Below are 17,916 nucleotides of genomic sequence, written 5' to 3'. Positions count from 1 at the left end.
ATCTTGGTCACACCCCTGCTGGCATTCATATTTACTATGTTTTATTTTCCATCTTGACCACACCCCCGCTGGCATTTATATTTACTATGTTTTATTTTCCATCTTGGCCACACCCCCGCTGGCATTTATATTGACTATGTTTTATTTGCCATCTTGGCCACACCCCCGCTGGCATTTATATTGACTATGTTTTATTTGCCATCTTGGCCACACCCCCGCTGGCATTTATATTGACTATGTTTTATTTGCCATCTTGACCACAACCCCACTGGCATTCATATTTAGGATGTTTTTATCTTGGTACCAAATGACCTGTAGGAGATAGGATCCTGTAAACTGGAAGCTTTGAGGTGTTTTTTAACTAATTTCATATTTATAAAAACCAATAACTGTAGAAAAGCTTTACAGTCTGGTAGTTTGGAGTAGAAAGACATATTTGCCCATTTCGGATTTTCCAAAATAGTTTTTTTTTCCAAAAATATATGGTTTCCTGGGGTAATCCTACTGTGAGTCTGGCCTTGCTGTGTAAAGTATTTCAGGCACGATCTGTTAGTGTACTGCTGGGTGTTTTTGACACATACCCAGGGCCGGAACCAGGGGTAGGCAGAAGTGGTACCTGCCTAGGGCGCAACTATGTGTGTGTGTGTGGGGGGTGCTAAGCAGGTACCTCTGCCTACCCCCTTCTTGCTGCTGCGCTTCCCACCCCATGACATCAATACGTGTGCACTCACTCTCAAAAATGTGCCCAGTACTTAGGCCCATTCCAAGAGTAATTATGTCATCTAATTACATAAAGTCCCCCACCCCCCCTCAGTGCCGCTGAAGACAGGAATGAAGAATGTATTCATGGGGAGTACGCTGGTCTCTGTGCTCCCCCAACTTTTTTTGCACTGCATTCAGTTAACGTTATCTTCTAGTATGTTATAGAATGGCCTATTCTAAGCAACTTTCCAATTGGTCTTAATTATTCATTTTTTTATAGTCTATTTGTCTTTTTCTTCTTCCAACTCTTTGCAGCTTTCAAATGGGGGTCACGTACCCCAGCGTCCAACAACTGATTGCTCTGTGAAGCTGAAGTTTTATTGTTATTGTTACGTTTCCTAACTTCTTTTTCTATTCGGGTCCTCTCCTATTCATATTCCAGCCTCTCATTCAAACTACTCACTGGTTGCTAAGGTCATTTAGTTCTAGTAACTTGCCCAAGTCTTCAAACCCCTGCCCTATTCTCTTCATTACTGACCCACAAGTCCTACATTGAAGTTGTTTTCTGAAATTTTATTTCTTTAAAGCACTGACTTCTTATCATGGAAACAAAAGAAAACGAGAGAAACCACCGAGACCAACAATGACTTGGAAGGAGCTACAGAGCCCAGTATTTGGCAACTGAGTAAAAGTGCATCAGGCAGCCGTATCAAGCTCTGTGTATGGCACTGAGGGGCGCTCGCGCCATCTGAATAAACAACTGCCTGCAGCAAATGTGCCGAAATCAGAATGGGGCAAAATCTTTCCCAAGCAGTGAGCCTAGCTGGTACGTATTTACATCAACCGCTTCTCTTACTGCGGCGGCTCTATACAATAGAGTGTTGGCACTGAATGCACAGAGGTGGGTGGGTATTAAGACGGCCAATTCATTGCAATAGATTTTATTCTCAGTGAAACAATTTAGGCCGAAGGTACACGGAGCGTTTGCTCTTAGTCTGCGTTTTTTCTGCAGGGTGAGAATCCCTTCCGTATTTCTGCACCTCAGTAAAACTGCATCTGCCCAAAAACTCCTGCTTTGGTGTTTTCAGGCCGATCCCTGTTCAGGGAAGGAGGATTCTGTACTTCTCAATGCAGTTTTACAGAGGTGCGTAAGGGTGTGGATCCGCTTTCTTAGCCTGCAAAAAAAAACAGAGCAGTGGAGCAAACACTCCATGTTCCCTCACTTTAACTGCATTTCTGCCCGCTGATCTCACTGGGCGAGCAAAAAATGTGCTGTTTTTTATTCCCTTTTTTTTATCCTTGTTACCTAATGACATATGGGAGACAGGGTGCTGTAAAATGTAAAGTTTGAGTTGTAAGATATAACTACCCATAAGTGCCCATTTTGGGTAAAATGTATATTTTGTCATTTTGCGCCACATAAAATACAGTAAATGTATTGATTTTGCAGTAGCTGTAGTGCCCTGCGGGACAACTTGTATGCACTATTGTGATGCTATAGGCCAGATACTTTGGCAATCCTATGCATATGGGCGTCAGCGGCCCATTTCTTGCTGGTATTATTTTTTCTATCTCCCCCTATGTTAGTGCCTAACACCTCTCTTCTTGCCTTTGGCCTCTTAAGCTCTCACATTTTATTTTTGCAGGCCCATTTTTACCAGCCCCGTGTAGCTTGTGCCCAATTCGCAGCTATTCAGGAGAGCCCAGTACACACAACCAAAATCCCCAAACTGAAACCTGGAGGGAGCGAGTGTAAATACGCAGGGACATCAGCACAGCGTTACCCAATGAGATGTATCCCCTGCCCAACGGCTGCACAACTCTGCTGATATTAAAGCTTTTTGTACCTTCCGATTTAGTTGGTGCTGCAATTCATACAGTTCTGCCTACGCCGCGCAACTCCTGCACAATGTCACAACGCGCTACGCAGACAAAGCTGTACATGGCGGGGCAGTGCAATTGGACATTGTGCAGGAGGTGTGTGGCCGAGGCGCTACTGTATGAGGGTACAAAAAGCTTTGATGTTACCAGAATTACAGGCGCAGCCATTGGACAGGGGGATAATATTAAATGTGTAATGCTGTGATTTTATACCCACATGAATTTAAATTCGCTCCCTCGTGGTTTCCGCTCCTGTGCCGAGCCCACAGACCCTGCTCCCGTGTTGTTTTGCTCTAGAACTTGCTGAGAACAGAAGATTTTATGACCCACGAAAGTTAACTTAAAGATGGACTAGCTTTTGTTCTGCTTTGAAGGTGAACTTACCCTTTACATTACATTGTGCTGTATTATTACTTAGCCACAGCAATTGGTTCAGGTGCCGAGGATCCGGCTGTCCTGGGCCTGCGCCGATCCCTGCAGAGAAATGTTCTGCCCTTTAGTTCTGCCGCCAGATTTAACAGAAAGTTATTTAATTCCCCATATAGGCACCTGAGGGTCTTCCCTTAGCGCTTTTCCTGGCAGGCATGCATTCTGACCACTAACCACGCTGGGAAATAATTCATTTTGTTATTTCATTGATTTGCCCAATTGTCTTTCATTTTTGTGATTTTATTGCAGTTTTACACTTGCACTGTTCGTTGCATTTCTTTTTGGTATTTGGTATTGGCACGTTCAGGAGACATGGGACTTTCCAAATCAGTTGTATTTTTGTGCATATGGATTTCTCGCCTGCCAACCCAGCTTTTGCACACAGAGCCCCCTGTCAGCGTATTATGTGCCGTAACCCCCCTAACACAGCAAAGCTATGCTAAAAACAGATCAGGAACACTAATACAGGGATAAAAATGCAACAGAAAACAAAATTGTGCAAATCAGTGAAACAACAAAATAAGTCACATGACAGCGTAATTAGTATGAGTCAGAATATTTGAATATCTAAATTGTGTGCTGTATGTGTGTGTAAATGTGTGTAAGTGTCCTGTCCTGAAGCGTGCCTGGTCCTCTGTGCTACAGTCCTAGTCCTCCATGTGCAGGAAGTCAGTGGGCCGGCGCTGGGGGGGAAGAAGGAAGCGGAACCAAGCAGCAGACGCGATGCGATCGTGCGACGATCAATGTCACAGAGCCGACATGACAGCCCGCCTGGCTCGTTGCCTAGGGGGCTGTCATCGCTAGAAACCCTCTGCAGCGCCTCTCCAGAAAGAATCTTTGTCTGCCAAACAACAGTAAAAGGGTTAAATGTTTTTTGAGTGAGAAAAAATAAGTTGCACAACAAAAAAGTACTGTGCTGTAGGAAAAAGAGTTGCCTGCGTAAAAATACATCACGTCTGCATGTCAAGAATTACCGGTTTGCTAATTTTTGGTGAAACAGGACATATTCGCTCATCACTAGTTGGCACCTCATTTATACTACTAAAAGGATTCCGACTTGATAGGTATGGGGTACTTTATTTCTGAATTACACTACATTGCAAATAATTCACTCTACCATTTAAATTTTTATTCTTGGACCAACTAATATATATATTTTTTAGTTGTAAAAGGGCCCAAAAGGGCCAAAGTCGAGAGCTATAGGGGTTTCTCCTGCTTGGGTGCTATTCTCCTGCCTACCACAAGGTGGGGCTACTCAGAACATTTGGCAAAAAAAGATTTCTGACCCCTTTCTGAACTCTATCATGCTGAGATCTTCAGGTAAAACATAAGGCAGCCTACAGGAGACCTGCTTTGTGGAAGGGTAAGGGGTCTGGGGTTTCAGAGATCAGTGTATTTAATGGATTTGAAGCTATGGTTCTCACTGCTTCTCACTGTGTGTATAATTAGTGTATTTTGTGTGGTGTTAACAAAGTGTTCATTTCCCAGTCTTTCAGGCATTTCTGGAGTTAATGGACTGCTTATTCCCCATTTTCCAAGGATCGTACCAGCATGTGTGGAGTTAATGGAATGTTTATTGCCCTTTTTCCAAGGATCGTACCGGCCTGTGTGGAGTTAATGGAATGTTTATTGCCCTTTTTCCAAGGATCGTACCGGCCTGTGTGGAGTTAATGGAATGTTTATTGCCCTTTTTCCAAGGATCGTACCGGCATGTGTGGAGTTAATGGAATGCTAATTGCCCTTTTTCCAAGGATCGTACCGGCATGTGTGGAGTTAATGGAGCGGTACATCAGGGTAGGGGCCCATTTCTGGCCAGACTATACAGGTGGGGGCACATACCATGAGCAGGAGAGAAGGAGGATCAGAGAGGAGCTGCAGGGGGTGAGTATGGAGAGAAATCCCTCTATATTAACCCTTAGCAGTGTGTTTGCTCCCTGCTGTCTCTATTCAGCCCCCTCTGCCTCTGCCCCCTACCAACTCCCTGGTAAGGATGATGGCACACTAGATTAGTCGCCCGCAGTAAATCTGCGCTACCGTTGGCGACTGCTCTCCTGAAAATGCTTTCCCATTGGCAATAATGTAAATCACTGGGGGAAACGTACGCGCTGCTTCCGGTTTCTCAAGTCGCCCAAAGATTCCCCGCGAGGCAACTTAGGAAAGCGGAAGCGCATTGTAGGCTTCCCCACCGGCGATTTCCATTATTGCCTGTGAGAAGGGAACTAGGGACGTTTCTTCGCCCGCGGTATCTCAGTTTATCGTGGGTAAGAAAACGCCCTGTGTGCCGGTGCCCTAACCCATTAATAGTTTATCATTTCCTGTTACACATTTACAAAGCCTTCTTTTCCTCTGCCCCCAGACATGGCACTATTAACCTTTTAATGCCAATTTCTCTCTCAATCCCCACTGCCCACCCTTTAAACTCCCTGTTTCCCTTATGCATGATGTTGGCACTGCAAATATACAGGCTATGTGCCCTGTGGGCATTATACATGATGTTTGCACTGCATATATACTGGCTGTGTGCCCTGTGGGCATTATACATGATGTTGGCGCTGCATATATACTGGCTGTATGCATTGTGGGCATTATACATGATGTTGGCGCTGCATATATACTTGCTGTGTGCCCTGTGGGCATTATACATGATGTTGGCACTGCATATATACTGTCTGTGTGCCCTGTGGGCATTATACATGGTGTTGGCACTGCATATATACTCTCTGTGTGCCCGGTGGGCATTATACATGGTGTTGGCGCTGCATATATACTGTCTGTGTTCCCTGTGGGCATTATACATGGTGTTGGCGCTACATATATACTGTCTTTGTTCCCTGTGGGAATTTTACATGGTGTTGGCGCTTCATATATATTGTCTGTGTGCCCTGTGGGCATTATACATGGTGTTGGCGCTGCATATATACTGTCTGTGTTCCCTGTGGGCATTATACTTGATGTTGGCACTGCATATATACTGGCTATGTGCCCTGTGGGCATTATACATGATGCCCACAGGGCATGTGTATCCCACAGGCACAGAGTGTAACTGTGGGATAGTGAGTATAGTAAGGCAAGATGGTATCAGAGGTATAGGGTGTAACTGTGGGATAGTGAGTAGCTAAATAAATATATGGCAACACACTAATGCTGGATGTTGGCACAGGTATACGGGATGGATAGTGGGGGCTAAATAAATATATGGCTACACACTAATGCTGGATTCTGGCACAGGTACACGGGGCAGAAAGTGGGGGTAAATAAATAAATGGCTACACACTAATGCTTGAAGCTGGCACAGGTACACAGGACGGAGAGTGGGGGCTAAATAAATATATGGCTACACATTAATGCTGGATGTTGACACAGGTACACGGGATGGATAGTGGGGGCTAAATAAATATATGGCTACACACTAATGCTGGATTCTGGCACAGGTACACGGGGCAGAAAGTGGGGGTAAATAAATAAATGGCTACACACTAATGCTGGATGCTGGCACGGGTACACGGGGCAGAAAGTGAGGGTAAATAAATATATGGCTACACACTAATGCTGGATGCTGGCACAGGTTCACGGGGCAGAAAGTGGGGGTAAATAAATAAATGGCTACACACTAATGCTGGATGCTGACACAGGTACACGGGGCAGAAAGTGAGGGTAAATAAATATATGGCTACACACTAATGCTGGATGCTGGCACAGGTTCACGGGGCAGAAAGTGGGGGTAAATAAATAAATGGCTACACACTAATGCTGGATGCTGGCACGGGTACACGGGGCAGAAAGTGAGGGTAAATAAATATATGGCTACACACTAATGCTGGATGCTGGCACAGGTTCACGGGGCAGAAAGTGGGGGTAAATAAATAAATGGCTACACACTAATGCTGGATGCTGACACAGGTACACGGGGCAGAAAGTGGGGGCTAAATAAATATATGGCTACACACTAATGCTGGATGCTGGCAGAGGTACACGGGAGGGAAAGTGGGGGCTAAATAAATATATGGCTACACACTAATGCTGGATGCTGGCAGAGATACACGGGAGGGAAAGTGGGGGCTAAGTAAATATATGGCTACACACTAATGCTGGATGCTGGCACAGGTTCACGGGGCAGAAAGTGGGGGTAAATAAATAAATGGCTACACACTAATGCTTGATGCTGGCACAGGTACACGGGGCAGAAAGTGTGGGCTAAATAAATATATGGCTACACACTAATGCTGGATGCTGGCACAGGTACACGGGGCAGAAAATGGGGGTAAATAAATATATGGCTACACACTAATGCTTGATGCTGGCACAGGTACACGGGGCAGAAAGTGGGGGCTAAATAAATATATGGCTACACACTAATGCTGGATGCTGGCACAGGTACACGGGGCAGAAAGTGGGGGCTAAATAAATATATGGCTACACACTAATGCTGGATGCTGGCACAGGTACACGGGGCAGAAAGTGGGGGCTAAATAAATATATGGCTACACACTAATGCTGGATGCTAGCACAGGTACACAGGGCAGAAAGTGGGGGCTAAATAAATATATGGCTACACACTAATGCTTGATGCTGGCACAGGTAAACTGGGCAGAAAGTAGGGGCTAAATAAATATATGGCTACACACTAATGCTTGATGCTTGCACAGGTACACTGGGCAGAAAGTGGGGGCTAAATAAATATATGGCTACACACTAATGCTGGATGCTGGCACAGGTACACGGGGCAGAAAGTGGGGGCTAAATAAATATATGGCTACACACTAATGCTGGATGCTGGCAGAGGTACACGGGGCATAAAGTGTGGGCTAAATAAATATATGGCTACACTAATGCTGGATGCTGGCACAGGTACACGGGATCGAAAGTGGGGCTAAATAATATATGGCTTACACACTAATGCTGGATGCTGGACACAGGTACACGGGCAGAAAGTGGGGCTAAATAAATATATGGCTACACACTAATGCTGGATGCTGGCAGAGGTACACGGGGCAGAAAGTGGGGGCTAAATAAATATATGGCTACACACTAATGCTGGATGCTGGCAGAGGTACACGGGGCAGAAAGTGGGGGCTAAATAAATATATGGCTACACACTAATGCTGGATGCTGCAGAGGTACACGGGGCAGAAAGTGGGGGCTAAATAAATATATGGCTACACACTAATGCTGGATGCTGAGGCACGGGGAGGGGGCTAAATGCTACACATGTGGATCTGGCAGGTACGGGAGTGGGGGCTAAATAAATATATGGCTACACACTAATGCTGGATGCTAGCACAGGTACACGGGAGGGAAAGTGGGGGCTAAATAAATATATGGCTACACTAATGCTGGATGCTGGCACAGGTACACGGGATCGAAAGTGGGGGCTAAATAAATATATGGCTACACACTAATGCTGGATGCTGGCACAGGTTCACGGGGCAGAAAGTGGGGGTAAATAAATAAATGGCTACACACTAATGCTGGAAGCTGGCACAGGTACACGGGGCAGAAAATAGGGGTAAATAAATATATGGCTACACACTAATGCTGGATGCTGGCACAGGTACACGGGGCAGAAAGTGGGGGTAAATAAATAAATGGCTACACACTAATGCTGGATGCTGGCACAGGTTCACGGGGCAGAAAGTGGGGGTAAATAAATAAATGGCTACACACTAATGCTGGAAGCTGGCACAGGTACACGGGATCGAAAGTAGGGGCTAAATAAATATATGGCTACACACTAATGCTGGATGCTGGCACAGGTACACGGGGCAGAAAGTGGGGGTAAATAAATAAATGGCTACACACTAATGCTGGATGCTGACACAGGTACACGGGGCAGAAAGTGGGGGCTAAATAAATATATGGCTACACACTAATGCTGGATGCTGGCAGAGGTACACGGGAGGGAAAGTGGGGGCTAAATAAATATATGGCTACACACTAATGCTGGATGCTGGCAGAGATACACGGGAGGGAAAGTGGGGGCTAAGTAAATATATGGCTACACACTAATGCTGGATGCTGGCACAGGTTCACGGGGCAGAAAGTGGGGGTAAATAAATAAATGGCTACACACTAATGCTTGATGCTGGCACAGGTACACGGGGCAGAAAGTGTGGGCTAAATAAATATATGGCTACACACTAATGCTGGATGCTGGCACAGGTACACGGGGCAGAAAATGGGGGTAAATAAATATATGGCTACACACTAATGCTTGATGCTGGCACAGGTACACGGGGCAGAAAGTGGGGGCTAAATAAATATATGGCTACACACTAATGCTGGATGCTGGCACAGGTACACGGGGCAGAAAGTGGGGGCTAAATAAATATATGGCTACACACTAATGCTGGATGCTGGCACAGGTACACGGGGCAGAAAGTGGGGGCTAAATAAATATATGGCTACACACTAATGCTGGATGCTGGCACAGGTACACAGGGCAGAAAGTGGGGGCTAAATAAATATATGGCTACACACTAATGCTTGATGCTGGCACAGGTAAACTGGGCAGAAAGTAGGGGCTAAATAAATATATGGCTACACACTAATGCTTGATGCTTGCACAGGTACACTGGGCAGAAAGTGGGGGCTAAATAAATATATGGCTACACACTAATGCTGGATGCTGGCACAGGTACACGGGGCAGAAAGTGGGGGCTAAATAAATATATGGCTACACACTAATGCTGGATGCTGGCAGAGGTACACGGGGCATAAAGTGTGGGCTAAATAAATATATGGCTACACTAATGCTGGATGCTGGCACAGGTACACGGGATCGAAAGTGGGGGCTAAATAAATATATGGCTACACACTAATGCTGGATGCTGGCACAGGTACACGGGGCAGAAAGTGGGGGCTAAATAAATATATGGCTACACACTAATGCTGGATGCTGGCAGAGGTACACGGGGCAGAAAGTGGGGGCTAAATAAATATATGGCTACACACTAATGCTGGATGCTGGCAGAGGTACACGGGGCAGAAAGTGGGGGCTAAATAAATATATGGCTACACACTAATGCTGGATGCTGGCACAGGTACACGGGATCGAAAGTGGGGGCTAAATAAATATATGGCTACACACTAATGCTGGATGCTAGCACAGGTACACGGGAGGGAAAGTGGGGGCTAAATAAATATATGGCTACACTAATGCTGGATGCTGGCACAGGTACACGGGATCGAAAGTGGGGGCTAAATAAATATATGGCTACACACTAATGCTGGATGCTGGCACAGGTTCACGGGGCAGAAAGTGGGGGTAAATAAATAAATGGCTACACACTAATGCTGGAAGCTGGCACAGGTACACGGGGCAGAAAATAGGGGTAAATAAATATATGGCTACACACTAATGCTGGATTCTGGCACAGGTACACGGGGCAGAATGTTGGGGTAAATAAATATATGGCTACACACTAATGCTGGATGCTGGCACAGGTACACAGGGCAGAAAGTGGGGGCTAAATAAATATATGGCTACACACTAAAGCTTGATGCTGGCACAGGTACACGGGGCAGAAAGTGGGGGCTAAATAAATATATGGCTACACACTAATGCTGGATGCTGGCACAGGTACACGGGGCAGAAGTGGGGGGCTAAATAAATATATGGCAACATACTGATGCTGGATGTTGGCACAGGTACACGGGGCAGAAAGTTGGTGCTAAATAAATATATGGCTTCACACTAATGCTGGATGCTGGCACAGGTACACGGGGCAGAAAGTTGGTGCTAAATAAATATATGGCTTCACACTAATGCTGGATGCTGGCACAGGTACACGGGGCAGAAAGTGGGGGCTAAATAAATATATGGCTACACACTAATGCTGGATGCTGGCACAGGTACACGGGGCAGAAAGTTGGTGCTAAATAAATATATGGCTTCACACTAATGCTGGATGCTGGCACAGGTACACGGGATCGAAAGTGGGGGCTAAATAAATATATGGCTACACACTAATGCTGGATGCTGGCACAGGTTCACGGGGCAGAAAGTGGGGGTAAATAAATAAATGGCTACACACTAATGCTGGAAGCTGGCACAGGTACACGGGGCAGAAAATAGGGGTAAATAAATATATGGCTACACACTAATGCTGGATTCTGGCACAGGTACACGGGGCAGAATGTTGGGGTAAATAAATATATGGCTACACACTAATGCTGGATGCTGGCACAGGTACACAGGGCAGAAAGTGGGGGCTAAATAAATATATGGCTACACACTAAAGCTTGATGCTGGCACAGGTACACGGGGCAGAAAGTGGGGGGCTAAATAAATATATGGCAACATACTGATGCTGGATGTTGGCACAGGTATACGTAATGGATAGTGGGGGCTAAATAAATATATGGCTACACACTAATGCTGAATGCTGGCACAGGTACACGGGGCAGAAAGTGGGGGCTAAATAAATATATGGCTACACACTAATGCTGGATGCTGGCACAGGTACACGGGGCAGAAAGTTGGTGCTAAATAAATATATGGCTTCACACTAATGCTGGATGCTGGCACAGGTACACGGGGCAGAAAGTGGGGGCTAAATAAATAAATGGCTACACACTAATGCTGGATTCTGGCAGAGGTACACGGGAGGGAAAGTGGGGGCTAAATAATTATATGGCTACACACTAATGCTTGTTTCTGGCACAAGTACATGGGACAGAAAGTGGGTGCTAAATAAATATATGGCTACACACTAATGCTGGATGCTTGCACAGGTACACGGGACAGAAAGTGGGGGCTAAATAAATATATGGCTACACACTAATGCTGGATGCCGGCACAGGTACACGGGACAGAAAGTGGGGGCTAAATAAATATATGGCTACACACTAATGCTGGATGCCGGCACAGGTACACGGGGCAGAAAGTGGGGGCTAAATAAATATATGGCTACACACTAATGCTGGTACAGGTACACTGGGTAGAAAGTGGGGCTAAATAAATATATGGCTACACACTAATGCTGGATGCCGGCACAGGTACACGGGGCAGAAAGTGGGGGCTAAATAAATATATGGCTACACATTAATGCTGGTACAGGTACACGGGGTAGAAAGTGGGGGCTAAATAAATATATGGCTGTATGTGCGAACCCGCACCTGGAAGAGCCAAATTCAAGGGGCTAAAGAGCCGCTTGTGGCTCAAGACCCACAGTTTGCCAACCATTGCCCTAGTTATAAAGTCCTTATTATATTAGGGTCAGTTTTATCAAGGGCCATTTAGCCATCCAGTATATTTTGGGGGTGTGGGAGGAAAGCAGAGTGCCCTGAGGAAACACACAGAGACAGGTCTGGATTGGGATTCAAAATAGAAACAGCCCCACAGGCCCAATAAATAGTGGCAGTCTATGGCATCTTACAGAAGCCCCTCTGGCATTTGCCAGAACCCACAGATTGCCAGTTTAGGAATGAAGAGAGATTATATAACTTCTTGCAGTTATTGCCCAGGTTAAAATCAAACCCCCAGCACTACAAGGCAATATACTAACCGTTGAGCCACTAGTGATCAATATGGTATTGTAGTGGTTTTGTGCATCCTTAGTTTTGTCACTGCACCCCATCTCCTGGAAACTGCAGAGGTCAAAGCAAGTGGCTGCATTTACATGAATATATATATATATATATATATATATATATACACACACATTTACGTAATGCGTACTTTTCTGAATGCTTGGGGTGGGAAGGCATTAGGAGCTTTGACCTTGAAGTACCCTTGTCTTGCTTGCCACAAAGTCACAAGACACATTTATTATTTTCCAAAATCCATAGCTGGTTATTATAATGAATCTATATATTGTTTGTCTTTGCAGTCCACATTCTTGCAACTCAGGCTGTCTCCTGGTCTTCGAAAGGTCCTTTTTGGCACGGCTCTTGGTACGGTCGCCCTAGCCCTGGCTGCACACCAGCTCAAACGGCACAAGCACAAGAAGAAGCAGATTACAGCAGGCAATGGAGGCCTAAAGCTCGGCGGGGTGCCTGGCTCTGTTTTGCCCGTTAGGCGTTCTTCCTCAGCTAAAAAAGGTGAGCGATATTGCTGTGTTTGCTGCCTGGGCAAATATAGATTCCTGACAAATCATATGACGCACGGAAATCTGTAGAGGGAACAAAATCCAGCACCAGGATTATCTGATCGGTGGGGGAGGTATTGATCATGTAAGCCATTTAGGCAAAGGATTATTTCCAAGAAAGAGACATCTGGGAGCAGTTTAATGGGCATACAACGATGCTAATTACAGCTCAGATTGTATATCCCTTAGGTAATATTAGGAAGGCTCAGTGCTTCTCAGATTGTGAGACTTCTTGCTAAATTGGTACGGCTCTACTCTTTCTGTTGCCCACATACATCTAGTAAATGTTTAGAATAGAATGTCAGTAAGAACACAAAAAGGTTAAAATGCTAGATGATACCCATGTGTTGGGCACCTTCCATCAGGGCAGTATTTTCTAGGGATGCACCGAATCTAGGATTCAGTATTCAACCAAGATTCTGCCTTTTTCAGCAGGATTTAGATTCAGCCGAATCCACGTTCCTGGCCGGACCAAATGCGAATCCGAAAAATCATGTGGCTTTTTTACATGTAAACACGGAAGCTGAAATTTTTTTGAGATTTAACCCTTCCAAACCCTAATTAGCATATGCTAATTAGGATTGGGTTCAGTATTGGGCCGAATCCTTTACGAAGGGAGAATCCTTGAGAGAAGGGGCTCAGGTTCCTACAGACTACTTGCTGCAAAATGTAGAGCAGAGGGGGAGATCCAACTGACACATGCAATAGTCTGTGTACCCCGATCACCGATGGGGCAGTTGAAAAAGAGTGGATTTTCTGGAGCAGGTCCAGGGGGGGCCATTTTACAAAACTTTACCCAAAGTGGCTTTTTTTTTTTTTTTTTTTAAACTTTGTTTTTATTAGTTGTTTTACAACAAAGTAGGATGCATACAAAATATGTGGAACAACGGGGGTTAAAGAAAGTAGAATAGGGGTTGGATAGAGGGTTAGAGGTAAAGGGGGGGGGTTGGACTCTCGCCTTGCCGTTTTCATCTGGGTGGTCTTTTTTCTTTTCTCTTTTTTTCCTTTTATTTAGTTAGCGTCTGGGATTTTCCCTTGGCATTGTCCGTTTTTAGATATGGTTAGTTGGTCGATTGTTTTGGTTTTCGGTCCAGGGTGTCCATATTTTTTCATATATGTCCATTTTGTGGTGGATGAGTGCGGTCAATTTTTCCATTGTAGATGTCCACCAGATTTTAGCATATATACCAGCTGTGTGCCCTGTGGGCTTTATACATGATGTTGGCGCTGCATATATACTGGCTGTGTGCCCTGTGGGCATTATACATGATGTTGGCACTACATATATACCGCCTGTGTGCCCTGTGGGCATTATATATGATGTTGGCACTGCATATATACTGGCTGTGTGCCCTGTGGGCATTATATATAATGTTGGCACTGCATATATACCGCCTGTGTGCCCTGTGGGCATTATACATGATGTTGGCACTACATATATACCGCCTGTGTGCCCTGTGGGCATTATACATGATGTTGGCACTACATATATACCGCCTGTGTGCCCTGTGGGCATTATATATGATGTTGGCACTGCATATATACTGGTTGTGTGCCCTGTGGGCATTATACATGATGTTGGCACTACATATATACTGGCTGTGTGCCCTGTGGGCATTATACATGATGTTGGCACTACATATATACTGGCTGTGTGCCCTGTGGGCATTATACATGATGTTGGCTCTTCATATATACTGGCTGTGTCCCCTGTGGGCATTATAAATTATGTTGGCACTGCATATATACTGGCTGTGTGCCCTGTGGGCATTATAGATGGTATTGGCACTGCATATATACTAACTGTGTGCCCTGTGGGCATTATACATGATGTTGGCTCTTCATATATACTGGCTGTGTGCCCTGTGGTCATTATACATGATGTTGGCGCTGCATATATACCAGCTGTGTGTCCTGTGGGCATTATACATGATGTTGGCACTGCATATATACTGGCTATGTGTTTTGTGGGCATTATACATGATGTTGGCACTGCATATATACCGGCTTTGTGCCCTGTGGGCATTATAGATGATGTTGGCACTGCATATATACCGGCTGTGTGCCCTGTGGGCATTATAGATGATGTTGGCACTGCATATATACCAGCTGTGTGCCCTGTGGGCATTATATATGATGTTGGCACTGCATATATACCGGCTGTGTGCCCTGTGGGCATTATACATGATGTTGGCACTACAGATATACTGGCTGTGTGCCCTGTGGGCATTATACATGATGTTGGCTCTTCATATATACTGGCTGTGTTCCCTGTGGGCATTATATATGATGTTGGCACTGCATATATACTGGCTGTGTGCCCTTTGGGCATTATATATGATGTTGGCACTGCATATATACTGGTTGTGTGCCCTGTGGGCATTATACATGATGTTGGCACTACATATATACTGGCTGTGTGCCCTGTGTGCATTATACATGATGTTGGCACTGCATATATACCGGCTGTGTGCCCTGTGGGCATTATAGATGATGTTGGCACTGCATATATACCGGCTGTGTGCCCTGTGGGCATTATATATGATGTTGGCACTGCATATATACCGGCTGTGTGCCCTGTGGGCATTATACATGATGTTGGCACTACAGATATACTGGCTGTGTGCCCTGTGGGCATTATACATGATGTTGGCTCTTCATATATACTGGCTGTGTTCCCTGTGGGCATTATATATGATGTTGGCACTACATATATACTGGCTGTGTGCCCTGTGGGCATTATATATGATGTTGGCACTACATATATACTGGCTGTGTGCCCTGTGTGCATTATACATGATGTTGGCACTGCATATATACCGCCTGTGTGCCCTGTGGGCATTATATAATGTTGGCACTGCATATATACTGGTTGTTGCCCTGTGGGCATTATACATGATGTTGGCACTACATATATACTGGCTGTGTGCCCTGTGGGCATTATACATGATGTTGGCTCTTCATATATACTGGCTGTGTTCCCTGTGGGCATTATACATGATGTTGGTGCTGCATATATACTGGCTGTGTGCCCTGTGGGCATTATACATGATGTTGGCGCTGCATATATACTGGCTGTGTGCCCTGTGGGCATTATACATGATGTTGGCACTGCATATATACTGGCTGTGTGCCCTGTGGGCATTATACATGATGTTGGCACTGCATATATACTGGCTGTGTGCCCTGTGGGCATTATAGATGATGTTGGCACTGCATATATACCGCCTGTGTGCCCTGTGGGCATTATATATGATGGTGGCACTGCATATATACTAACTGTGTGCCCTGTGGGCATTATACATGATGTTGGCACTGCATATATACTGGCTGTGTGCCCTGTGGGCATTATAGATGGTGTTGGCACTGCATATATACTGGCTGTGTAGCCTCTGGGCATTATACATGATGTTGGCACTGCATATATACTGGTTGTGTGCCCTGTGGGCATTATAGATGGTATTGGCACTGCATATATACTAACTGTGTGCCCTGTGGGCATTATATATGATGTTGGCACTGCATATATACTGGCTGTGTGCCCTGTGGGCATTATACATGATGTTAGCACTGTATATATACTGACTGTGTGCCTTGTGGGCATTTTACATGGTGTTGGCTCTTCATATATTCTGGCTGTGTTCCCTGTGGGCATTATAAATGATGTTGGCACTGCATATATACTGGCTGTGTGCCCTGTGGGCATTATAGATGGTATTGGCACTGCATATATACTAACTGTGTGCCCTGTGGGCATTATACATGATGTTGGCTCTTGATATATACTGGCTGTGTGCCCTGTGGGCATTATATATGATGTTGGCACTGCATATATACTGGCTGTGTGCACTGTGGGCATTATATATGATGTTGGCACTGCATATATACTGGCTGTGTTCCCTGTGGGCATTATAGATGTTGGCACTGCATATATACCGGCTGTGTGCCCTGTGGGCATTATAGATTATGTTGGCACTGCATATATACCGGCTGTGTGCCCTGTGGGCATTATATATGATGTTGGCACTGCATATATACTAACTGTGTGCCCTGTGGGCATTATACATGATGTTGGCTCTTCATATATACCAGCTGTGTGCCCTGTGGGCATTATAGATGATGTTGGCACTGCATATATACCAGCTGTGTGCCCTGTGGGCATTATACATGATGTTGGCACTGCATATATACTGGCTATGTGTCCTGTGGGCATTATACATGATGTTGGCACTACAGATATACTGGCTGTGTGCCCTGTGGGCATTATACATGATGTTGGCTCTTCATATATACTGGCTGTGTTCCCTGTGGGCATTATATATGATGTTGGCACTGCATATATACTGGCTGTGTGCCCTTTGGGCATTATATATGATGTTGGCACTGCATATATACTGGTTGTGTGCCCTGTGGGCATTATACATGATGTTGGCACTACATATATACTGGCTGTGTGCCCTGTGGGCATTATACATGATGTTGGCTCTTCATATATACTGGCTGTGTTCCCTGTGGGCATTATACATGATGTTGGTGCTGCATATATACTGGCTGTGTGCCCTGTGGGCATTATACATGATGTTGGCGCTGCATATATACTGGCTGTGTGCCCTGTGGGCATTATACATGATGATGGCACTGCATATATACTGGCTGTGTGCCCTGTGGGCATTATACATGATGTTGTCACTGCATATATACTGGCTATGTGTCCTGTGGGCATTATAGATGATGTTGGCACTGCATATATACTGCCTGTGTGCCCTGTGGGCATTATATATGATGTTGGCACTGCATATATACTGGCTGTGTGCCC

General features: G+C 45.3%; 2 long non-coding RNA genes across 4 annotated transcripts in view; both read left to right on the top strand.

Moving 5' to 3' along the window:
* The window catches only part of LOC108645164, a 455,446-nt gene that overhangs the window by 341,934 nt on the left and 95,596 nt on the right, over positions 1 to 17,916 (top strand). The window lies entirely within an intron of this gene.
* Positions 4,853 to 17,916, top strand: part of LOC116406612 — a 30,478-nt gene continuing 17,414 nt past the window's right edge. The window contains exons 1-2 of the long non-coding RNA XR_004219694.1: positions 4,853 to 4,893; positions 12,843 to 13,053. This is a non-coding gene — a long non-coding RNA (uncharacterized LOC116406612). The remainder of the gene's footprint in view (positions 4,894 to 12,842; positions 13,054 to 17,916) is intronic.

The sequence above is a fragment of the Xenopus tropicalis genome, chromosome 8 (genome assembly GCF_000004195.4).
Source record: "Xenopus tropicalis strain Nigerian chromosome 8, UCB_Xtro_10.0, whole genome shotgun sequence".
NCBI classification, from domain to species: Eukaryota; Metazoa; Chordata; class Amphibia; order Anura; family Pipidae; genus Xenopus; species Xenopus tropicalis.
This window is presented reverse-complemented; position numbering and strand designations above follow the sequence as displayed.